This window comes from Macrobrachium nipponense, chromosome 17 (assembly GCF_015104395.2).
Source record: "Macrobrachium nipponense isolate FS-2020 chromosome 17, ASM1510439v2, whole genome shotgun sequence".
In the NCBI taxonomy this organism is placed as follows: domain Eukaryota; kingdom Metazoa; phylum Arthropoda; class Malacostraca; order Decapoda; family Palaemonidae; genus Macrobrachium; species Macrobrachium nipponense.
Window position 1 is genome coordinate 44,620,708 of NC_087210.1, and position 25,000 is coordinate 44,645,707.

The following is a 25,000-nucleotide window of genomic DNA, read 5'->3' on the forward strand; positions in this document are numbered from 1 at the left end:
AAGCTCTATTTTCAGGAAGATGACGATATTCGGTCAGTTAAAGTCTTCAGTCTTCTCCTTCAACCTAATCTTCATTAATAAATCTCTTTACTTTGCTATTTTCTTGTTCTGATGGGCGAGAGTTCCTCACTAATTAGTTTTAACTGTTCTTCATCACTTTAGCAGTTGGCTGACGTTACTGAGAATCTTGTAAGGGTAATGTCAAATTACGGTTGAAAAACAGGCGACGTTTTTATGTTGTCCGAGGAAGAAAGAAAATACGGGCAAAAAAAAAAAAAAAAGAGGAGCTTTTCATGCTGTGTAAAGGAAGACGAGGTTAAAAAAAACAAAAGCAGCGTTTTTATGGCCGTCAGAAGATGGCGCTGTGATCTCGTGTGTTTCACGTGCATGCAAACGGGATCATTGTTGTGGTGACGCCATGTAAGTTGAAGCTTTAAAAAGGTTAAAAAGTCTGTCGCAAGGTTACGGGTGTCCTATTCTCATAAGTGCAAAATCACGAGATTGTTAAGCGATATTCCAAGGGTCCACAGGCTTTCCCAAGAACAACTGCAATATAAAAGGACAGTAACCTTCAACCTTCATTGCTTGGTGACCTAGGTTTAGTTTATTTACCAATTCGCATTTCTTTATTCGAACAATTTTGATCCTTTCTCTTTGTCCGTTTGTCGTTATCGAATTTAATTTGGGTTATTCTAACTTAATGCAGTCCTTAAAGAAAATGGATTTCATTAGTTAGTTTCCATCTCCATATACTGTAATATAGAACTATATCTTTATTTGGTGTGTGAATATATATACATATGTGTGTGTGTATGCATGCATGTATGTATGTATTTGAATGTGTATATATGTGCGCGTTTGTAAGGGTATTAGCCTTGTATGTCCAAACTTCCCCAAGAAGCAGGATGACCGGGTTTCGAATCGGTTTCAGCGACCTTGACGTTAAAACTCAATCCGCTTCTCTTCACCAGTGGGTAAATTATCTACTATATCCTTTTGTAGTGGGTCGCAGACGTTGTTAAAAGCGTTAGCAGTCCTCTAGAGGTAGTACCTCAACTATTAGAAGAAATGCTTGCCTCTCCTTGGATATATCGTGTGGCTTATGGCATTTTGAAAACCTAATTTGAATCACGTTTAAAGAAGCATTGTTGAATAATTGTTTAATGGGAAAAGTCTAAAATAGCTAAAAGAAGCTGTACTTTAGTGTCGGGCTTGGAATCATTTCGATTAATTTTTCATATTTTTGTGGTCAGTTCGAAAGTTCACATGACAGTAAATAATACCACACATGAATTTAGATTATATCTGTTAGAATAATGGAATTTTTAAACGCCTGAAGAACGCTTCACTCCGGTTGAGTTTCCTAGCAGCTGACAAGAAAGTCAATTATAATTATTAGAGCAGTGTCAAAACTAGATTGAGTATCACGTTTGGATCAGAGTGCCTTTTAGCAATCCTCGAAAAGAGTGAATCTCATGGCAATAACAAATACGAGATCATTCTCATGGTGGCTCTGCCTGAAAGTAGTGATCCTGTTGCCAAAGATTCTTATGGCTCTTCCTTTTTTTTTTTTTTTTTTTTTTTTTGAGGAATAGCAGCATCCATCAAAACAGACAAAAGATTGTTCGTATTTTGTGTCTGTTAAAGTAATAAAGGTTTTACGTAGTAATGGTGGTACTGCGATCTGCACAAAAAATAAAAATTTTGTTTTTCAACGTAGTAGGATCCAGACTTTGAAATAAAATTCTTAACTAGGTTCTTGCCACGAAAACTTCCAATTAAGAGAAATTTGCAAAGTTTTCAGGATGAGGAAGACCAATAAATGAAGTCAAAGCTCCTCTTCGTCCTTGTGCATATGCCCATAATCATCCTAACCCGCTTCCGTATTTCAATTTTCTCAATGCCCTTGGTGACGCGAAACAACATTATATTTGCAGTTATTTCTCATTTGCCCATTGACAAGGATTCCCTTTGCTTTTACAATCATTTTGGCATTCTTACGACTATTGTGTCAAATTAGTGTACTTCACTTTTCAGTTCAGTGCACTGCAGATTTTAAAGTGACGCGTTATAAATCAAATTGTGAAATGGTGTCATTTACTGATGAAATTTTAGCAATAACTCTCCGTAAGTCTTAAAGACTGACATACAGTATTCTGTCAGAATGATCGTAATAAAATTACATCTGAGATGCAAGAAGGAAGAGCATCCTTGTCAGTTGATAACTGAGAATGGCTTTGGAATAATAGGCAAAATTCGGAAAAACCCAAAGTCTGGCAAGATACATACCACATCTGATTTACGTGCATGATAAACGAAGTAGTCTAGGCATGTTAGCATTCTTAACTTATTGATCCAAGTAGCCTCTGCGCCTCAAAGGGTCATTGCATTCACAAAAATTTGCTAACATCGCCGCTGTTTCCATATAATTTCATACTATTTTGTTCCTTCAAAAGAATGAGCAAAATCCTAAGTGGCAGGCTTCCGGGAACTTTATCGCAGTCCTTGATGTCTTTCATTGAGCCCCGAATTACCATTAGTCTTTTAGTGAGGTATTGTAGACTCACTTCTTAGAATTGCCCTTTTGTCACCCGCTGCGGGAACTGGTATTTTTAGTTGTCTTCCGTGATTTTCCCCTTTTTTCGCTAAAACTTGCATATCCCACCTCGAAGGCCTTTTCATCAAAACGAGTCACAATCGTTGTCCTGTTTATTTTTTGACAGTTGAGTCGAAGGTATGATTCAAACTAAAAGTGTCTACAGCTTGCTACACGCTCAAAGATTTAAAGAGAATTAAGCCTTGTTATTCCATGAAAAGAACACAGCAGCAGCAGTTGATCCCAGTTCGCAAGTAAACTGCAACATCGATAGTTATCTTGTAACTTTTCCTGAAATTTTCCCTATTTAATCTGTGCACTCCCTTTTTATACAACGTTACCCTTTGCGTTGACAGATGCGTTCGCCTATCTTACGTACACTTAGGTCTTCTCTTCTATATATTAGGGTCGTGACAAAGTTTATTGAATTTCCATTCAATTATTTATATTATTTTTCTCAGAATATAAAACAGAAAGCTTTTCATTGTTCGAAGACTTATTTGAATACTAAATTCCACTTCAAGTATTGCCTCCTTTGACTTTTATTTCTCAATGTCACAAAACACACTCATATTATCTTCATTCGTGACCATTCTTCCATCTTGTCGAGAAGCTTCTGCCAAATAGTCATGCGGAACCGGAATTTCCATCTTTGACAAACTTGACATTCATTTACTCTGGAAAACTTATTTTCACCATAAACTTTCACACTTTTAAAACCCTTGAAACCCAGCAGTCCGGATGACTGCTGTATGTTCCAGTACCTGGCCTGTATGGGCGGAAAGCAAACTAGTCTGGTTCTTTTTCTTGTTGTCCCCCCCCCAAAAAAAAAAAAAAAAAAAACACACACACACACACACACAGACTTATACTAAAATAGTGCAATTAGATCCACCACCATTGACAGTCTCCAATATAATCTATAAAGCAGAATACCTCTACAATATGTCCAATAAAGCATTAAATAAACATAAGGTCACTACATACATTTCTTCACACCTTCTTTTATACCAGACAGTTTATTGTCATGTCCACTTGCTTTCTAACTAGTATCATTTCAAAGGAAAATGTTCTCAACCGCACCTTGTCCTCAGTACCTACTCCCAGCAACAAGTTTCTGTCAGCTTGATTGAAAACGTTTGAAGTTCCACGTGTATGCAGACTCATTCTTTCCGTCTCGACTGTCCAGCACAATGGCATCATAACAGACAATTACTCAATGAACCTTTCATTCCATGAAGTTTCTAAGTAAGCGCCGCTCCACAAGCCTTCCCACGTTTTTACAAAATTAGGTAAAATCATGCTTATAGCTAACATAATCATCTATCCATATCTTTCTTGCAAATTCTTGTCTTCACGGAAAGCAACGTGATTACTTTAATCTGTCTCTTAGTCTTCTAATCTTACACGTGTGCAACTTTATCCGTGTGCTAATGATAGCACACGGATAAAGTTGCAGTTATTTCTCATTTGCCCATTGACAAGGATTCCCTTTGCTTTTACAATCATTTTGGCATTCTTACGACTATTGTGTCAAATTAGTGTACTTCACTTTTCAGTTCAGTGCATTCGAATAAAATACAAGCTCGGATTCTTCTTATATCTCTTTATACAGACTGCAACCATAGCCGTATATTCTACGAGGAATGGACTTCCTTATCTATCGAAAAATCTTAAACACGAAATTTTACATCTACATAATGAATACAGAAAATTAGCATCTGGATATATCTGTATTCTCAGTGCATGTCTGTATTATATATATATATATATATATATATATATATATATATATATATATATATATATATTATATATATATATATTTGCGTGTATTATATATGTATATATAATATTTATATACTGTATATATTTTTTTTCTAGCTGAGATGCACAGTCAGGATTAGAAGATTAAGAGAAATATGTGTGATGCAGTCATGTTGCTATTTGTATAGTGCAAATCTGACAAGAAATGCCTTGGAAAACGTTACTAAAAGACTTAATTTCAAGGAGGATTTAGCTATGGCAGCAAACATTCAACAAATGTACTGAATTATGGTGAATGCACCGATGTCAAGTGTTGCGGAAACGAATGAAAATAAAGCATCAGCTGAAAGAAGGAAGAAAGGGTTGTGTTTGTGAGTGGTATAAATTACAAAATGTGTATCTGAAATAAGTTCAGGCTGAATGTGGCAAAAGAAATGATCTGCCTGAAAATGAATGCACTCTGAAATAATACAATTATGCTTGTTTTAAAAGACTGCAGATGAAAATGGTAACTAAATTGTAGTTTGTGAATGTGTGCTTCCACGGTCACCGCTGGAAGGAGAAGACCAAAGTGTTACTAAGGAATGGTCGATTTGATCTTGAATGAATGTGAAACGAATGGGCTGATTGGAAAGGACTGGAATATCTGGAGAAATGAGAATAAAAATCATTTTGAGTCAATGTCTCAAAGAGATATAAATTTGGTGGCCTCTGAGGAAATTCAAAATATTATTTAGAATAAAGATTTGTAGTAAATCTTGGAACGATTGTCCAGTCTGGTGTTAAAAGTGGGTTTGAGGCGTTGCTTTGTTATATCCCAGATGATTTAATGTTGTGTTCAATGGAGAGGTGAGTGAATTTAGAAATAGAGTTGATGGACTTAATGCACACGAACGTAAATCAAAATAATCGAGCTGATGCGAGATCGAAAAATGTTTTCCAGTAATAAAATGTCGACTACCGAGTCTCTCTTGCATGATCTTTCTAAAGGGTTACTGTCTTGCAGTTCGTTCAATTAGGCTAGACATAGAATGTGCATGTTAAGGGACCGTTAACGTCTTTACTTAATTTGTAATTTTATTCTGCCTTGAGACAAAATAGTTGCAGATTCATGAAAATGAACCAGTGTTGTTCGTATTTTCTTATACTTGATGAAAAATAGCATTGATTTTACTTCACATTGTGAAATTCATATCGAATAAGTTTTTTTTTTTTTCAGTCAGAAGTTTGGCTACATACCGGTCCTAGCATACGGGTTCATGAAATGATATTCTGGTTATATAAAGCAGTTAATAAGTTAGCAGTCTTCTTTTGCAATTCGCAATGTAATCAGTATGCAGTTTTTGACTGTCAAATGATTTCTTATGAGCTGCATTCATAAACACCAAAAAGACGAATGGTCTAGTGGTTGTAACATTTACATTTAAGTGTGAGCACCCACGCCTTATCAGCTGCCCAGACATGTTGCACTTCTCATTAAATTCTGAGCATACTCTCATGATATCGGACATTGCCCAGTGTGCGTTTTCAATTTTTGGTAATTTAACTTACCTTATATTTATAGATGTCCCTTTGTTAACGTCTCTTCGCTATGAACTAAGACTATACTGAGTTCTTATATGTTTTGCCCATGATGAGTAATATAGCGATTTATACAGGAGTACTCCCAAGTCAAAATTGATGGTGATATACGAGAGGGTCGCGATGGCAATTCCCGTCCCGAAATTTAGGTATCTTTTTTTTTCTTCTGCCCTCTTATTTAGGAGCCGCTGGTGAAATCCTCAGGCTGGACGAGTTAAATATTAACTTGGATTCATTGTGTCTGTGTAGCAGGATTTAAGGCCAGCCCTAGGAGAGTTAATATTAACTCAGTGGTCTGGTTAAACTAAAGTTAAAAAAAAAAAAAAAAAATCAGGATTTAAACTTGCGCACAATTTCACTAGCAGTTGCATATATTATAGTACATGCTTGTATATTATTAATAAAGAAATGTCATTGTTTGCAGCTATTTCTGTCGCACTTTAACAAATATGTATCGTAAAATTTTAATGACTAAATACGGAATAATGATTAAATCAGTAACATTTGACGTTGAATTGCTTATACTATGCGCCTACTGTACGCAATCACGGATTCACGCTTGAATTTTGGTACTACTTTATCTTCCTATTCCTTCATAAAACTACTTCTTAATATTTAAGAGGAACATTGTCTTTATTTTCTTAAGAGCAGCCCATCTAGCATCGTGCATTCAAAGCAGACAGCATTTCTAAACGACTCTGAGATAGCATGCCACGAGCGGAAGTCTGTGCGCGTAGACTCAGAGAATGCTGGGAAGGGGGGTTGGGGGAGCGGTGGGGGACACCAATCTTTCATACAGGAGGAAACGCTGAGTTGCTAAGAGGGAAAAAAATGATCTCAATTTTGGTGGCATTTCCTGATATTAAGCAATTATGTGACGTTGCGTATACAAATTTGTCACCGTGAGATTTGCGAGAAGAAACAGAGGGATAAAAGAGACTAATTCGAGGTTCTCGAGGGAGCTTGTGGGCGTGGTGCGCATGTATATGTGGTAATATTTCCCCTCCTCGTTCCTCTCTGGCTCTTTCCTCTCCCCTCCACGGACACCCAGCTCATCCGATCCCTTCCCGACTCCCCACCACCGGTAAAACCAGTTGAGGGGGGAATGAAGAAGGTAAGAGAGAGGGAAAATAACTAGTGTAGCGGTGACTCTAGCTCACGTCGGTCCACCCGTAGCTCACCTCCCCTCATCAGTAGCGTTGCCGCCGGCATTCCAGCTGGAAGCTCACTTGCCTTCGTTTTCGCATAAGGTACTATAGCATTACTGGAGGCCAGGCATTGACCAGAGGACGACCTTGGTTTAGTACTCTCTCAGGGACCTTGGCTAAACGGCACCTTTCGTAATCGGGAAGAAAGCGGGAGAGAAAACTCGTAAGCACACACCGGTCTGCCGCCTCACTCGAACGCCAGTCGCAGTTGCATCAACAGCAAACGGTAGTCTAGCCACACGGTCGGTAGCTGCCAGCTGAGAGAACCAGCAAAGAAACAAAGTGTATACTCAAGAGTTTTTTCCACTGACTGATCGGGCTCTGGCTCTCTGAATAATCTTTTAAGCATGATATCCACTTGTTACTTTGTAAGTACAGTACCTACATTTTTGTTCGTGTTTTATTTTTTAATAGATATAGTAAGGCGTTATGTTTACGATGAAATACTGTATTCTTTGTTCTGTCGCGATTCAATATTTGCTTCCTGATATTTTTTTTGATATAGCTAGGCCTAACCCTAGTTTGTATGTGTATTTACTGAAATTGAAAATGAATGACACGTGCATGTATATATATATATATATATATATATATATATATATATATAGAGAGAGAGAGAGAGAGAGAGAGAGAGAGAGAGAGAGAGAGAGAGAGAGAGAGAGAGTATGACTCAAAGCGTTTTACCATAGGTTGTTGCTGTGTGATAGTAATTTTAGTCTGTCGTTTATGTTGTTATCGAATACGAAATTACACTGACTGGTGTTTTAATTGCGATAGAATTACTAACAAGAGTGGTGTTTCTGTAAACTTTTGGTAAATAGTAGATATCTTAGTCATATTCATTGTTGACCTCTGGGCAATGCTTATTTTCATTGAAGTTAAGCACAAATATAAATAAGTGAACTAGCAGTCCGTTGGCCAATTTTATTGGCCCTCATATAGCATTTGTGTGTAGGCTTACAGACAACAAGTAGGCGATTTCCTTCTTTCCACTACTTGCCTCGGAATAATCTCTTGCTGTACATCATTTTTCTCTTTAACCTTTTCATGTATTACGCCCCACTCTCTCTCCCCCCGCCCTTTTTTTAAATGTATTTTATAGATTACGACATGACCAAATTCAGCTGGTACAGTTGGTCTTGACCACGCAGTGCTATTTTTTCTTTATATTTTTTTTCAATGCTTTTGCCTCTCTCACCATATATATATATATATATATATATATATATATATATATATATATATATATATAGTGTGTGTGTGTATAATTTTTCCCGTGATATTAGCCAAGCAATCTCGTCTACCGAGGGAATGGTCCCATGCAGGGACACTCGGCAAGGATTTGCAAATGGGGAAGCTTGGTTACAGGGGCGCTTCGTGTTGACTTATGCAATGCATCAGTTCCAACTAGTTAGACGATTGTGGTGGGTAGCAAAAAAGATACTGTGGGTCTAACGACCTTATTCAAAAGACTTGCAGATAAACTGAGAGCTAAACCTGGAGCCACCTTCTCAGAGCGGGAGAAGGCATAGGGAGGGTAAAGTTCTAATGTTTAATGAAGTTGTCCTTGGAGCAAAAATGATGAGATATCAGTGTTGTGTTGATATTTTCTGGCACTGAAAATAGATATTTATAATGTGTTATGACATACAGTAGTTAGATTACTGAGAGTAAAGACATTTTGATTTGCAGTTTTCGAAGCGGTCATGATACTCAGCTTCCTGAACTTATAAATATTTTCATGAAAACCCCATTATTTATGATCACGTAATCCTAAAAGAAGCGCCTCAGGCTTTGGTTCTGACTTTTTTTATCTTTTATTAGAGAAAATATACAATATTTTACAATTTTAACAGTATTACATGCAGAATTTTATCAAAGTTGACTGGTTCTTACTGCATCCTGAGATGTTTAGCCTATTTTTATGGGCTTCAAGTAAAAGTGGTACCACATCTTCATGCTCCTTTGTCATTTTTTTTTCCAAAAGTAGACAAACGGTTGGCCTTGTGGTCGTTTTTTCCCCTCATTTTGTAAGGAAAAATGGCTACGGAAATTTGAATGGCATTAAAGTAATTTTGGGTTCTTAGAAAAAATAGGTAAAATTTAAAACAAAACTATTACCATGAAATTGAACCCCTTTTTATGTATATGAACAGCAGTTGTACCGTGCACATTTATTTCTTAATGATCTCGTCGTTGCAACTGCCCTGCCTCGTGACTTATTTAAGTTGGTTGGCAGGAAAACCGCCTTCAACTAGTGCAAGACCGTACCCGCGCCCTCACTCTGAAAAATCATCATAGGTGACGTAACGACTGCCAGGAAGAGCAGTAGCCTCTCGGCTCCTTGTTCGTGTGCCCAAGGCAAAACTGAAGAGAGAGAGAGAGAGAGAGAGAGAGAAAACTTTGTAGACCATGCCAAAAAAATTGTCTGGGTACTCTCGACGCCAAGTCGGTGCCCAGGATCGTGGTATATTTGTAATTAATTTCTTTTATTATTATTATCATTATTATTATTATTAGTTGTTGTCTATATAATGATTTGTCTACATTGTGGTTAAGGTATGATTGCTTCCGTGCTGGCATAATATCTGTCTGCAAAGAACATTGTATGTTGTATCAGAGTTCGAATAAGTTTATGGAAAGGAGGATTTCAAGAAATGCTGTTTTTAGAAATGATATTCATTCGAGGAAATTGCATAGAATATTACCGTCAGAGTACTAGAGTTATTTGGGAACAGCAACCTTGTAAATCGGTAAAATACAAATTTTTCCATAACATAGACTTGGAAAATTGAAATATTTGCATGGTTCGTATGGGAGTTATGTTTCAACGTTGTAATTTTCCTGAGTTTTGTTTTTATATTTTACTTTATTTACTTTTCGTACCGTGTACTATAAATGTGCAATCATAAAAATTTGGAGAGATGGTTTAGCGCCAAATTTTAAATTTCCCTCTCTCCGGATCTGTTCGACCGGATGTGACGTCAGTGATAATGTTCGTCGAACGTTGCTGTCAGTAACTGATTTCGTTATATGTAACGGTTATTTTTCTTCTTTAGTGTTTTGTTGTTATTTTTTTCTCAGGTTAACGTGGTACTGATCCTTGTCTACCCCAAATAACTGAACTGAGGAGTTGAATTTCCTTTCAGAAGAATTCATAATCAAAATTCGAAAATCCCTTTCAAATTGTGATTTGTCTCGAATTGCTTATACTTTTAACGTAAGTCTTTATATATTTGTCATATTTGCACTAATGATAGTAGATCTTTCTGACTGATAATGTTTCCTTAGCTATGAATTACAAAATACATTTTACCGGAAATTTATACTATTAGGTATTGAAATTAAATTAGTCCTATCTATGTTCAGCCACACTTTTGGCAATTTTCACAGGCTTATAAAATCTTGGCCTTACATATGACCTGAATACCGAGAATGTATTTTCAATAAGATTTAGATAGTTGTCCGTTCAATTTCCCATTTATTTCGTAGAACTATTAACAAACCTCGATTTCTCTTTATCCCGAGACTCCGAACCTAGTTGCTGTTTCTTATTCAATAAACTCACCCTTTTTACATGTGTGAAATCAAAAGTGAATTGCAGTAACAAAAGGAGAGTGAGTGATCTGGACCAACCCCAGAGAAAGGAAGAAGCCAAATCTCGTTGATCTTTGCTGGCGTCACATGAGATGTCGGTGCCTGTCCCGCCACTATAAATAGATACTGAATTTCAAAGTCAAACTGTCACCGAGTCATTACACTGTCTGTAGCTCAGCCTTTTTTAGTTTTTCTTTTGGAGTGTACTTTTATTACGAGCGATATTTTATGGTTTTATTAACTGTATCTTCAACTTGAGAGAGAGAGAGAGAGAGAGAATCTAGAACTGACTTTGGAAGAGGTGTACTACTCCCTCGCTGACTAGCGTGTTATTTTGCCTACACTTATGCACGAGAAAGAAACCTTTTAAGAGACGTTTCATTTCCTCACGGCAGAGTCGCATTTTGCCACTTGACAATCCTGTTTGTTCTGCACTTAATCACGGCATTGGAGTAGCTTTCTCTCTCTCTCTCTCTCTCTCTCTCTCTCTCTCTCTCTCTCTCTCTCTCTCTCTCTCTCTCTCATTTTAATAATAATTTATTTATGTAGTAATAATAATTTGACTACTAATAGAATTCACATCTCCAGAACCTCTGTTGTTTCACGAAAATAAAAATTGGGAATGGCTTAGGTATCTGCCCAGATTTCTTCATAAATGAATCACGATATCAAGAAAATAAGAAAATAATCATAGTTACAAGAATGAACAAGTGCAAAAAAAAAAAAAAAAAACTTGTGTTGCAGTTCTCTGGAGGACAAATTTGTGGAGGATTCTCGTTTTCTCTCTTGTGTTTACGTTTGCTATTTTCTGTCTGTATCCCTTTTGTGTGTTTAGTGACATGTTCGATTTTCTTCCAATTAGAATAGTCCAAGCACTTGCCTTAGGTTGTGAGCACTTTTGAAAGAAAGAGGAATTAAGGTGTAGCTTACACCTCGCTCTATAACTTAAATCAAAAGAAAGAGTAGTAAAAAGTGACAGTTTCTACTGTGGTTGGCCCTTTTATGTTCTGGCCGGTTATGCAAGAGGGAGTTTCAAATGCCACCAGGAATTTTTTGGCAGTTCGGCTGGGCTAAATTTGGCAAGTCGGTTTGAGATAATGTATTTCTTTTGATTAGGGAAGGGGGGTTACTCCTGTGACGTCATTGTATAACCCTTGCTGCTGAGAAGAGTGAAAAGTTCTCGAAGTTCGAATCATTTTCATTCTACGGCAATCAGTTTTTTTTTCTTTCTTTCTTTTTTATTTTACTGATTCATAATTATCGGCAGAACTGGAAATAGCTACTAGCATCATGTAGACACAGTAAAGCCTCGCTCTGACCCACCACTTGTTAACTTTTTCTTTACTTTTGTACCCGCCTCCTGTCCATCACCGTGCTGTCCAACCTTTCTCATTTTTAATTCTTAAAGCAACGATTGTGTTTCTCCCGATTTACTTATAGATGGTTGTGCTTCATCTTGATTTCCTGAATCTTTCTTCTCGTCCACCACTCCAACTTTTCACTCTCTCAAGTGCTGAATAACTGAAAGTGGCCCAGTGCTAGACTTTATAGCCTGAGTTTTAAGATTTATTGATTATTTATGAGCTTTTAGGTTGTGTTTCCATTGTTCTCTCTCTCTCTCTCTCTCTCCTTTTGGACAAATGTTTCCTTGACAGCCTAGGTCATTACAGTACCAATAACCAAACGTTGAAGCAGATGTTGGCCTCCTACCACAGTTATACTATATTTTGTCTAAATAAATAAGAATGTTCTGTATAAGAATTATTGATTTCTTTTGCACGATTACTTTTCCCTAATCAAGGAAGTGTCTTTTATCTTCAATATTATGTGTTAATCTTAACACGCAGAAATGTGCATGGCAGTGTTGTTGATGAGTTATGTTGAAGGTCCATCAAATGAGTTTCAAAATATCGCAACAGATGCACCTATGGGATTATCACAGAGAAAACCACCTGTTCATACCTTAACTCGCGCAAAAAAAAAAAATGGTTGAACAACTTTGATCCCTTGAATATGTGCCAAGGATTAAGACACTGGAGATGTGATTGGTCGGAAGGGACTTCATGGCCATCCAATCACCGCATAGCTTTAGTTTTGATGTTAGGAAATGCTTATGATTAAGTGGTGTCCGATATAGTGAATAAATTATTTGCTTCGAACCGCGAGTGCCAATAATAGCTTGGAAAATTTTATTGCGTGGTTGCAATTGATAGTAACGTTACTGTGGGTGACAGAATCTTAAAATAGTTTGTCCTACATGCGTGTATTTATAGTCGTCTATTCATTAGTAACTGTAAACAAACGTACTTCATCATGAATAGCATTCTTTTGTCTAAAATGTTTCAAAACATTCTTGAAGAGTCAGCGTGCGCGCCCAAGATTAGATCTTACGTAACAACTTCGTAATGGTATATCACAGTGATTCAATCCTTTCCGTTGAAATTCGCCCTCAGAAAGTCATGAAAAGATTATCATTTCATTACGAAGAATTCTAGATTTGTATGTGTTCCTGCATTTTAAATTTGGTTTTATTCTTGAACCTGTTTTTTATTCATGTAATCATTCCCGTCAGGTTCTTTGTAGTAAATGAGAATTGCTTCATATGAAATTAAAACTCAATATTAAGAACTCTCTCTCTCTCTCTCTCTCTCTCTCTCTTAAAATCATACTCATTCGAATTCCATAGCTATCATATATATATATATATATATATATATATATATATATATATATATATATATATATATGTGTGTGTGTGTGTGTGTGTGTGTGTGTGTATGTATATATATATATATATATATATATATATATATATATATAGGAAAATTCATTTAACACATTGAATGTCTGTTAATGTGCGAGGCCCCAGCAGCAGAGAGAAACGAATTGTAATTCTCACGTACCTTGTTTAGGGTTTGTGTATTCTGGTAATGGACAAAAAATCTAAAACATCAGGCGTTTCCGCATTTATCATCATCATCACCATCACCATCACTGTGTGATGGAAAGGGCGTTTGAGGAAATCCGCCTCTGAAGTCTTTCTTACGAATGCCCACTCGATCACTAGCCGCCCATCTCATAGTTTTCATCCAAATAGATCTAGGTCTTCCAATTCTTTTGAAAGCCACAGCTCAGCTTCCACTGTCACGTATACCAAGTTGGTGAAAAGAACATGCTCAAGTCATCTCCATCTTACTTTCATCATCATCTGAGGTTACGTACTGAAATACCATATGGTATCGTTTCTAACTTACCATCTTTTGAAAGCGGCAAAAACTCTTACGTTTTGTTTCAATGTGATGCCATGTTTCAGGTTCGTGTAGCAATAAAGGTCGGACTTAATTCGTAAGCACTTCCAGTCTATTTAGCCTTTTTCGCCATGTCCGTTGTCTGACTTGCCTTTGTTAGTTTCACTTACTTCCAACTCAGGAGAACCTGTACTGGATATTGTTCTTAAAAGCATTTGAAAGTCCAGCTTCATCATTCCCTATCTAATGTTATTTCGTCTTTTTGTGCATACTCTGTTCTCATTACTATTTTACTTAGATTTATTTTGAGTTTCATCACTGAACGTTTATGAGGCATTCTATCGAGCAAGCTTCGCAGACGATGCGGTCGTTTTGCTGATCTAGGCAGCATCATCTGCATATTCTAAGTTACTCCCATCACAACCTTCATTTCTATCTCCGACCACCTTTCTCGTCGTATAATCTATATAAAACGTGAACAAACTAGACTAGAAGGGCAGTAGACCGGCTAATATAGTTTATAATTTGAAATCAATAACCACAAGGCTGATTATCAAATTCCATGTCTTGTTGATCAGCTATCATCTGTAAAATAGTATAAAAGTGCGTAATTGTTCGAGAATGAAAAAAACATGGTTAGATATTAAAAATTCCGTGCGATGTTAATTTATAATCACTATTTATGTCGGGGGAACTTTGAGACACGAGATTATTTTTAGGAAATGAAGAGAAAATTCAGTGTAAGTAAATCTCACTATATTTGAGACTACTATATACGAGAGAGAGAGAGAGAGAGAGAGATAGATGGGGGGTGAGGGTGTGATGGATGGATGGGGGTATAGGAAGAAAGAGCATGGGGGATAGTGATGTTTATGAGAGGATGTGTTTTGTTGAGCAGTATTTTGCTACTCTGGTGATTATTTGCTCAATGCAATAATGTTTATGCCTAATTGTTGATCCTGCACGTTTGTAAGGCCTCTCTCTCTCTCTCTCTCTCTCTCTCTCTCTCTCTCATATGAAGTTAATTTACATGACAATCTCTTATTTTCTATATGTATCTTAAGCTGCAGTTCGTGGATGAATTACAGTTAGGTTATTGTAATGTTTTTACACTATGGTGATCACGTTGTAGCCATAGCGAGATGAAATTTTAGTATTGGCAAGTCTTCCGTATTTTAGGAATAGTCAAACGCTCCCAAATTAGTTGACCGGCAGTAGAGTCCATTGTTGATCAAGAAAAAAATCATATTTTTTCACGTAAAGTCGAATTGGTAAGCAAACCCAATTCCCTTATCAATCCCAAGTGGCATTTGACCTCGAAGGAAGTGCTAAGAATTAGGAAAACCTGATTGTCTGCATATCTCGCAACGATAGACTTGAAAACATTTGGAAGAATCCGTTGGCAACACAGATGTTGCCGTGATCCGAAACACGTTCTTTTCTGATATTTTTCGCCTTCACGAACTCTCTTGCCTTTGTTTCTCATATGTACATGGTGGTTCTATTTTCACATTTTTGTTATACCTGCATTTTGAGTTAATAAATAGTAATTTTATTCTTTCTTTTGCAATAGTCACAAAGTTTATCACATGATAAACTTTGTGACTATTGCAAAATAAAGAATAAAATCATATTTGTTGGCATTTACTGTATGTTAAATCATTACATTCATGTCATAATATGGTATGTTGTTTTGAAGAAAGTCGCATTACCACTAGCCGCACGCCTGTGCCAGGAATAATTACCATTAAGTTTTTTAACAAACAGCAGCAGATAAACACGGAAGTTTTATACCAAGAAACAAATCTTCTTAACAGAGTAATCCAATTTATGACGTTTCTTGTAAATAAACTGCCTTTCTGGTTGAAGTGCAACGATAATAACAAATATAACTGTAGAATGCGAATATGTACAAGACGTAACATGAATTAAACGTATTATGTATACAGGAAGGGAATCTTCTCCCGAAAAGCTTTTCGTTAGTAATCCAGGTTTACTGGTCTCCAATGCGGTTGGGGCTTCTCCTGACCTCTCAGGTTGAACTTGCAACTCTCTCTCTCTCTCTCTCTCTCTCTCTCTCTCTCTCTCTCTCTCTCTCTCTCTCAAGCCTCACGGCGTGAGTGGTTGAGCACACGTCTCAAAAGTGTTGAGATCGGCGTTCTATCTCTAAACCCGCCAGTGAAAAGAGCGGCATGGCTTATTTTCATAAAATCCAGTATGCTTCTGTTAGCCAAAGTAGTGAGGTATTACGGGGTAGTCAGTCGACTGGTGGGGTTCTATCTAGGATAGAGAGACCGAAGAGACGAAAAACGTGTTTGTGATCAGTACTCCGACGATATGCAAACCATTTTACCACTGAATAACAGGGGACAAATGTTAGGTAATTCTCTCTCTCTCTCTCTCTCTCTCTCTCTCTCTCTCTCTCTCTCTCTCTCGTTTTTCGTGCGTAGTTGCTCAGGAGGCAGCAGACAGGAGAAATTCTGGTCACGTGACTTGAGTATCTGATTTCATCTTGTTTTAGCGTATGAAGGCGTGAAAATGGGGGTGAATGTCTTTCTTTGTGTAAATAAAGATGAGCATAATACAACCTTTATAGGATCATTTGCTCTTCTGTGACGTTTGTTGTAACGCAAGTTTAAAGTATCCACGACATTTTTCTGCTAACCGTTAATTGTTTCTTACTGTATTTTTCGATAATTTTTTTTAGTACTTAATGTTCTTATAGCAGTTTTCTTGGTTGTTTATTTCAGTGTTTCTCATGATTTGCTGTTACAGTTTTTACAACACTTTCGTGTTGTTTACCTTGTTGAATCATATCTGTTTGCCAGTGACCATAATCCAAAATGACTTTTCGTAAGATGTTGCCTTGACTACACAAACACGAAGCCTCTGGTTGTCACGTGTGTCGAAATTCAGTACTGTAGAATGAAGCGAACACAATAATTTTGTAATCTTTTCCTTTTTTTGGGGGGGGGGGGTGCGGTGGCCAGGGGGAGTACTTATTGTTTGGTGCATTTCGTCGTAAAATTGCATTTCTGCTGTTCAGTCAATAGTAGAAACAGGTATAGCCACAACTACGTTTGTTGTAAAGTTTGTGGTTGAATTTTTATTCTGCTTTTATTTTCCCGAGTCTTATACTACCCCCACCCCCCCCCCCCCCCCCCCGCTCATCATTTAAGATGAGTTCATCACTCTCTTCGCTTGTTCACATGCATTTGGGGAAAGGTTTGCCTTGCTGCTATAAGTTGCACGAGACGCCAGCCTTCTCACAGAAATTTTAAAAGTTCTGGGTGCAGAAAGAAATTTGTAGAGTATTAGGGAAAACGTAAGTTCTCTTTCGAAACTCTTATTATTATTGATTATTATTATTACTAATGAAAGGACGAAAGATGTGCGTTCGGAGGTAGCTTACTAAGAATAGTGGTAAAAAAAAATTGAACTGTTGCAATGAGAAGAGGAGTCCAATTAGATGTCGATAAAATGGCGACTACCACAGTGAAAACTCAGGATTAACCTAAGGTCTCACGAAATTGGCAACATATTCTCTCTCTCTCTCTCTCTCTCTCTCTCTTAGATATTACATTTTGTTGGGAAATAAAGAGCGTTGGCGCCTTAGATACCCATAGTTGAAATTCTGCTCGTGTACTTCTGTAAAGCTGATATGTGTATAAGCACTGAGAATACGCCCCCAGTTATATTAAGCTGATTGACTGTTCACTCTGTTCCCAAATAGTGTACATGGTCGAATAAAGACAGTAACTTTTTGTGAATGAAGATATTAAAAAACGCGGTTTATTTTATGTCGCTTATGCTTACTGCTGATCAGTAAGGAAATTGTCTTAGCTAAAGGAAATGTTTTATTTCAGGTACAACTCTGCTTGTTATCTTCCTTTTACGGTTCCTGAAGGATAAATATGACGTATAATTTTCACCACTACCGAGTAATACGTCAGGCTCAGTTTTGTGTATTTCCTTGGCGATAAACCCATGATCTAAATCCATATACGATACGAGCAGTGCTAATAAGGGAAACTCTAGTTTTTCTCTCTTACTTTTTTCTTTTACCAACTGCTTAACCGGTTTCATGATCATGGTCTTGTGAACTAGTCTGAACCAGGAAATTGGCACCTTTTTTTTTCGCTGTTCATTCAGTACTTTGTTTTCGAATTCTTCTTCTTCGCCGATGTGTTTTTTCTCTAGATTTAATTTGTTGGCGTAGTTGTAATAATTTAAAACGAAAATAATAAGTATGGCAGCTATACAAAATTTACCATAGTCCAGGAATGTATTATAAGAGATTACTAGAGTTAGACGAAATATGAACAACTTTAACGAGGAAATTACTTCGAAATCCAAGTAGATATCAGAACATAGTTTGATATACGGATATCCCTTAATTTGGAAAAGGTAGAGCTAACAACATTTAGGAGAAAAACTGAGACCAACTTAGTAAATGCAGTGAAAGATAAAAGTAACAGAAAGTATTTGGGCGATCATCAGAGAACAGTGCAGAAGGGAAATCATGGTGACTAAGAACTACAACGGTTGCTGTAGAAATAATCAAAGGAATGAAAATAGCTGGGAGGCCGCACGCGACAACGGGAGAGAGAGCGAGAGAAAGAAAGGTTTCGGAGGAAAGAGCGTCGTAATTGTCTGGAGGTTTATATAAACTCGACCATACGTTTTTCTTCAACTCAGCGTCACTTACCGTAAACCAGAGAAGTCAGTATTGTGGAGTGAATAAAAGCAGGGAAATCACACGTGATTAACATCTGGGTTTTCATTTTCCCTTATAGTATTTTCTCCAAAAGGACCCACCGAAACTGCTCCATTTATGTTGTTTTAAAGGTTATGATTGAATTCTTGTTTTGCTTTCTATTTCCCAGATCTTTAATCTTCCATCTCTAAAATATGTATCACAATCTGATATTCTTAAGTAGCGCCGCTCTAGCCTCACTTTAATATGAAACGCTTAACAAAATAATGATTATGTTTTCTGGCGGTATTCGGAATATGCAGTCGCTTGAAGATATGGTAACCGGGTCATTCCTCCTCTCTGTTTGGATGCTGTGAATTATATTACATCATCGCCAATGCAACACGTTTTCCAAAATGAATGCTCGCATGCAATTGAGAGTTTTCGTTTCTCCGAGGCCTTCAATTACACACATTTTCTATAAACTGCAAGACACTGGACTACCGGGCATACTAAGGAGGTGAATATTAGATACAAGTACCGCGAAGTGGACAGGCCGAATGCTGAACCATGTGACTTGGGTGTGAGCCGGCAGCGTGCCAAGTTCCCGCGCGCGGGAGAGCATCTTCATTCCCCAAGAAAATGACTCGCGAAAAGTCTGGTTCAGGTCGTTTTAACTTGGCTCTCGTCTCGTGATGGTGTTGTCAGGATTATCGAGAGGCTATCGTTGTGGACATGGCATACATGTGGACTTCGTTTATTAAACATGTATGGATTCTAATAATGATGTCGAATTTGTTGGTAATTTGTATGGATTCTAATAATGATGTCGAATTTGTAATTTGTATGGATTCTAATAATGATGTCGAATTTGTTGATAATTTTTTAAAAAATAAATTCGTATCTGAAGAGGGAATATGTTAAAAGTAACGTTTCAGAATAATAGTCTTCAAGACTGTTATACCGGATGTAGAGAGAGAAATCTAAGTAGCCTAATGATAAGGTACTCTCCGCATCGTCACTTAACTTATGCCTCAGGTTTAACTTCCAGTTCTTTATTTCATTCTGCTCTTTACTCACTGCCTGGTGCTCATGTTAACGATAACTCAGGCTAACCTATATGATTAGAATTTGTAGAACAATATTACATTTGAGATTCCAACTTAGATGTCATTTGCACCGTGTTTTGTTTCGTACGGCTTTTTCCGTTACTTTTAATAATAAAAAAAAAACGTTGTAAGGGCTAAACAGCAGGATACAGATGGCATCTATAAATTTGTTTTAGGAAATACATTTGAATTCACTGATAAATCGAATGCCATTGGCGGTACTTGACAGTGCCCTTGAAATACATAGTAGCGATAAGACATTTCTTGTTAATTCTCGTGAATTTCTATTATCATTATAGCTAGTCAGCACATTATCTTTTTATGGAACGCGCGGATTCATGTATTTGAGTGCCCTCCTCCCCTCCCTTAGTTGAAGATCAGATGTTATGTGGAGTAATACAAATTATTATAGAAGTCAAACCGGTAAAATGTCCCAGGTGAGAAATAACCTTTTGAAAGGTACCTTTTCGTCCGGAGCTTGACCGCAAGTCTTAATGTGAAGGCAAACTTATAACCTTGATGTCCATCTTGCTCTTTTTATTTTACTTACAGTCAGTCGGGGTGAAGAAGTTTAACCTTTACGAAAACTCAAGGTGCGATTTTTCTTCCTAGAGTCCTTGTACAAGTTTTGCCTGATTGTGTCTAAGATGAATACATTCCGCCATAGGGTAAACAGTAGCAGTAAAAAACTTTGTTCTTGCCCTGTGGTATGTTCTTGCTTCGTTTATGCAACCGTTACCCTTTTAAGATTTCACCAAATACGACGATTGTTACTCAAATGTTACCACATAGAATGCGAGGGTTGGAAAGCCATGGTGGTAATGCCTCCACAATACAGCCGATAATTAAGGTTTTTTTATGCATTTTTTGTATGGTTACATTCCTGTAAATTCAGTATTGTGGTCGGTTAACACTGCACAAAAGTTTACTATTCTTTTACCGAGAAAGAAGTTAGATTTTTTCAGCTCAGCATTCCTACCTACTAGGTAATAAACTGGTCATATGGGGTTCCCCTGGATTGGGGAATTTTGGTGTGTATAAAGACCTTGTATATGGTACTTGTTACGCGCCTACAACCAAGCACTGATATAAGACTTGTTTGAGCGAATGTTTTTGTGTTTACATAATTTTCTGTAAAATGTGCTTGATTTATTTGATTAGATTTTTTCCCTTCAAAGTCACATCTCTTGTGTAATTTACGTTGCACTAGCCGTATTACTGACGTTATTTTTTTTCTTAAAAGCTCCAAGTAATATGGGCAGTGATATAAAATGATGTATTGTTTTCTTTACTCTTTCAATGTAGCGTGGTTGCTGGAGTGGTTTTTATATGATTGTGGGTTAATATTTCCTCGTCCCTTCGTGTTAAGTTACAGATCTCTACACTTAGGAGGGCAAATGTACAGTGGCTTATAAACATTCAGGCTGTTACGACTTATAGATTAATGTTGATTTAGCTGAATGAATTTTTTTTTTTCTATAATTTTGACTTTTGGCACAACTTTGTCCATAATTTAGTCCCCAATCTTTTAAACCTTTGTTACTGTTTATTTGATGTGTTGCATATGAAGGTTTATCATTTTTATAATAAAAACTCAAATTCGCGGGTTTATTTGTCAATGAAGTAGAGCAGGTAATATTTACACCTGTGTCTGTTTAACACAGTGTTTCCTGAAGGGATAAACAGATTCTGATTAAACATAAAAGAAACATTCATTGGGAGACCTGGTAAAAAAAAAAAAAAAAAAAAAAAAACCTTTGGTGTATGTCAGGGAAGATTTGACTTTTAGTCAGTACGAAAATCATGTCGCCCTAATTTCAAGTAAAGAAATTTTCTATAAAAATTGTTAGTTCATAATTAGTTTGTTCGTGTCAGTGTGCACTGCGTCGCTTGTCTGCGGTACGTTCTGTGTCTGTTTAATTCTTGCATTTATGTAAATATCTCCCGGAATGCATCGAAAATAGGATGCAAACACTGTCTTGACCTTTGCCAGTGTCTCTCACCTTCCAGATCTAGTTCCCCTCCCCTCCCCTCCCCAGTCTTCCCTTGTTTTGCATAATTCATATCCCAGTGTATCTCCAACTTCCCATTAAGGCCACGAGGCCACCGAAGATACGACGAGGACCTCTCATTCAAGTCAAATCTTTAGAGTACCATTGACAGTTAGATGGAGGTTACGTAAGGGGCTTGTGGTTGATCATAAGCCACTTATCTCAGATTCCGTCATGTAACCTGTGACTGATAACAATCGTTTCTAAATGAACACCCAGGCGCGCTGTCGGGAAAAAGATGTGGTAGATATGATATCGGTTCCTTGGTGGTTAGAGGGAAGTTGCTTGGATTTGTCTGAGTGCGGCAGCCGGATCCACTGCTCCAGAGAGGGTGTGATGATGTCATCCGCTGTCTGGCTCAGGTTGAAGCTGAAATCGGCGAGTGGAGAGGGAAAGATTTCAGTAGGCAAGAGGTGAGCACGCGCATGACGTTCATCTTCTATTATAGCAAAGCAGTGGCGACGAATGGCGGCAAAAACATCTTGCGCTGGAAATTGCAGCACGTATGCCCAACTTTCACAGAGGTCCCTGGAATCATATCTTTGGATAAGCTGAATCTTCTACATTAGATGAAGTGTCGTAGAGAGAGAGAGAGAGAGAGAGATGATACATCTTTGAATCACTCTGTGACTTCTTGTTGGTGTTTGAGTTTTTCATTTAAATAGTATCTCATGTTTGTCTGCAATGCATTTTGACCCTGGAATCCTTGGCGCTACATAGTTATTTGTCTCAGAACACTTTTACTTCACCCAGAAATTTATTCATAATTGCTGTAGTCTTCCTTTTAGTTTTCTAAAAACTACTAAGACTAGAGGGCCGCAAATTGGAATGTTGATCATCCACCCACCAATCATCAAACATACTAAATTGCAGCCGTCTAGCCTCGGCAGAATTTATTTTATTTACGATTAAATTTTGACGTAGCCGTGCGACTGGCACCCCTATAGGTGCTAACAACACAGGCCACCACGGGGCCGTGGCTGAAAGTTTTATGGGCCTCGGCTAAGAGTTTCATTGGCGGGCCTGAAAGCTTCATACAGCATTATAGACTGTACAGAAAACTCGATTGCGCCGAAGAAACTTTGGCGCAATTTTTACTTGTTTTTCTTTTTACTTTACATGTAATGAGTTTAATATCACACGATCCAATTAATTATTAGACTTCACTGGGAAAGAGGTTTTGTTTTCATAAACAAGTTGCCTTTCAGCTGAGTCTTCTGTTCGATCCTGATGTGAGGTAGAAATTTATTGCTATTACACATATGACAATGTGTTGGTTAATTCCAAATATTATAGGTTTTTAGGCGTCATTGTAAGATTATCATTATGACATTCACATACACAGGTCGTTGCAATATTCTTTCATCCACTGTAACGTCACTGGGTGTGGAGAAATATTACGAAACTGATTCCGGGATACTTCTATCATGACGAGATTCTCCTGTCTTCAGACTTTTACAGAAGCGTTATGCTGTAAGCAAGGCTTCAGGATAATAATGAGAAGGTAGGACACTTAGGGAAAACATGCAATTTAGCGCTGAGAGTACTGAATATTCATATTACTTGGATGGTAATTTCAGTATGCTAAAGTCTCGCTGGGTTCGATTATGTTGTCACGTTTTACTACGTTGATCATCATTCTCTTATTTAGCGCCATAAGTCAGAGGAGTAATTCAGCATAGAAATAAATATCTAGATGGAAAGGTTAACAGATACATGATATTTAAAACCTGTGGTTAAAGTTGACAAAATTTAGTTTTACTCACTCCGCTTTTTATATAAGTCCGGAATGAACTTCAATTAATGTTGACGGAAAGAAGCCTTAGAAGCATTTATGAGAATTCTTTGTATATATGTACCTCATTTTGCCTGTTTAGTTTTGTTATTTTTATATTTCTAATCGGTGTAAGAACAGCCGAACTTGCTTGAAGGTTTACTTAGCTAATTTTCCCAAAATGAATGAGGACCAGTGCCTTTTGAAAGTGGAGGCTCTAACCGGCCATTGATTTTCGATGTTAAAGATAATTATTTTGGTCTAAATTTACCTTGTATTGAACTCGTAATTGTAGTAAATAACTATTTAGGTTTGATGGACACACTTACATTAAAATTGCCTTGAACCAATTTTGATTAGAATAACCCTTGCATTGTATATACCAGGTATTGTTCATTCTTAAGAGTAACTCTGATTATCTGTGTACACCGGAGTGTATTAGTCAATTTGATAATTGCCAATTCCAGGGATTTTTTACCTGCAATATTGTTCCATTTTTCGATTAAACACTTTCTCACTGTAATAATCAACTTCCGTCAAGTACAAATATATAACTTTGGCTTCTAGTACTTGTCTCAGAATGTCTTAGTCATCATCCCTTTAAAACCTGTCTTATTCAAATAAATCAAAGCCTCAGACAGTAGCCAGTGCCAATGGGAACTGACTGCTACCAGACCAGCCAGAACGTTGGTCACTATAAAGCGGAGCTACCATTTTCCGTCGCGTGAAAAGGTGGCAGGGTGGTGAGTTATCTCTCTCTCTCTCTCTCTCTCTCTCTCTCTCTCTATCTTCTTGTCTGCCTCTCTCTCTCTCATCATCTCTGCTTTGCTTCTCTCCCCACATATGATATATATATATATATATATTTATATATATAAAATACATACGTATGTGTATATATATACATGTATACACACACACACACACACACACACACACACATATATATATATATATATATATATACACACATACATATGCTTGAAAAACCTGAACGCGTGATATAAATATGCAGGTGTACCAGAGGGAGAAAAGAAACGGGATATAAAAACTAAATACTGACCAATGAGTGCATTCATTGAAGACCATTTCAAGAATAATGATAAATTTTGGTTGAAATTAACCATATTAATGCTGTGGTGACGATACAAACGAACATACAAATTGTTGAAAAATAGAAAGAGTATTACCATATGGGGGTTGGGTCAGACCTCATTTTGTGTCCGAGGTCAGTGCTCCTTAGAAGTCTTGTTTTTTTTCCATGCAGTCGGACTCACAACATTGCTGACATTGCTGTTAAGCCTAGATAAACTGACTTCCTTAAAATCTTTACGTTTCATATTTGTCTTGTGAAATAAATGAGCCAACTTATA

At 37.2% G+C, this 25,000-nt stretch overlaps 1 protein-coding gene and 1 long non-coding RNA gene across 4 annotated transcripts in view; one reads left to right on the forward strand and one right to left on the reverse strand.

Moving 5' to 3' along the window:
- Positions 1-19,526, reverse strand: part of LOC135196206 (uncharacterized) — a 311,142-nt gene extending 291,616 nt beyond the window's left edge. The window contains exon 1 of the long non-coding RNA XR_010310344.1: positions 18,706-19,526. This is a non-coding gene — a long non-coding RNA (uncharacterized LOC135196206). The remainder of the gene's footprint in view (positions 1-18,705) is intronic.
- The window catches only part of LOC135196205 (sodium-dependent phosphate transporter 1-B-like), a 108,051-nt gene that overhangs the window by 23,643 nt on the left and 59,408 nt on the right, over positions 1-25,000 (forward strand). The window contains exon 1 of one of the 3 annotated variants that reach the window (XM_064222820.1): positions 7,077-7,520. The exons of 1 other annotated variant lie outside the window; for it this stretch is intronic. The gene's annotated coding sequence lies outside the window, so the exon portion shown is untranslated. Of the gene's footprint in view, positions 1-7,076; positions 7,521-25,000 lie in introns of those variants that run through there. One more of the 3 variants, XM_064222824.1, reaches the window with a different exon arrangement.